The sequence below is a fragment of the Olea europaea genome, unplaced genomic scaffold, assembly GCF_002742605.1.
Source record: "Olea europaea var. sylvestris unplaced genomic scaffold, O_europaea_v1 scaffold895, whole genome shotgun sequence".
Taxonomy (NCBI): domain Eukaryota; kingdom Viridiplantae; phylum Streptophyta; class Magnoliopsida; order Lamiales; family Oleaceae; genus Olea; species Olea europaea.
The window spans coordinates 63,883-65,275 of NW_019267421.1; positions in this window are offsets into that span (position 1 = coordinate 63,883).

Genomic DNA, 1,393 nt, shown 5'->3' on the forward strand with positions numbered 1-1,393 from the left:
ATCCACTTTCTGCACCGCCACGACAATATCAAGTAATCTTCTCCCCGACCTTAACCAGTTTCATAACACTGATCTTGTTGACTTGGTGGTGTCATTCGATTTTTCTACACCACCTGGCACAAACACATGTAACTTAATCATTACGATCAGTCAAGATTCAGTTTCAAGAAAACTTTTTAGCATTAATTAGATATTAACATAATGTCATTAGTCTATTAAATCGCTGCACTATGATGCTTGAAAAAAAATATTTATAATTTCATTGAATAAACATGTGGAAATTGTATAGTCTAGAAGGTATTTAAAGTTTCATTTTCATAAATCAAGAATTTCATAATACATAAATCAGGTCATAATTAACTAATTAATATAATTTAAAAAATAAATATATATTCACTATAACCACTACTGCCTTTTATGTTAAAACTAGAGAGAAAATTTTCAACTAAGAAACAATATCTCTAAAAATGCTAAACTATCGAACACACTCTCCCACAATCAATCAACCTAAATTGATACTTACCCAAATCCCAGGTTCAAGCAGCTTTCGAACGGTTTGCCCTATTACACACATTGTACCTAAGCACAATTGACAAAACCACCACCATTTCGTATGTGAGTCAAGAAGAGCGAAGACGGTGACAAGTATTGTGACTGAAACTTTTGAAAAATGCCGAAAACAAAGAGTTGTGACCGGAAATCACAACCCAAAGTTGGTGATGCATCTGAAAGTAAACAACGTAATAGTAGAAGATCAAAAGTCACAAAGAGAGTTCATGAAGAAATCCCCAAAACCCTGTCTCACTCGCAAAAACGTAAATCGAAGAATGTAAGTGTTCTTTGTAGTCCCTTGAGCATATGGGTAATTCATTTTTCAATTTTGTTGAGTAAGTATGAATAGCATAGTGTTTTATTGGTAGGGAATCACTCAATTGTGACTTACTGTTTTTATTAGTATGATTGGCGTGACAATTATGTGTACTGTGAAGAGATCGTTACAACCTTAAGACCAATTTTTACAAAATATTTTGAGTTCGTGACATGGGTTGTGACTAGGGTATGTGAACTATGAAGAGATTGGTATCGATTCTACAAATTGTATTAGAATGTGACATATTTTTCATATGGTTATTAGATAGTACTGTGTAATCTGTTAGATGATCCTGTGTACAATGTTAAGAGAATGTGACCAATTTGTTGACTATAATGTGTGTAAAATGAAGAGTTTGTGTCAAATTCTACGAACTATGTTGAGTTTGTGACATGGTTTTGACCTTGTTCTTAAATAGTATTGTGTTGTCTATTAGATATGTGTGTCTACAAGTACAAGATATTTGACATCTGTTTACTCTTTTCGTAATATTTTGAAGAAATTGAAGTACATGATCCTCGA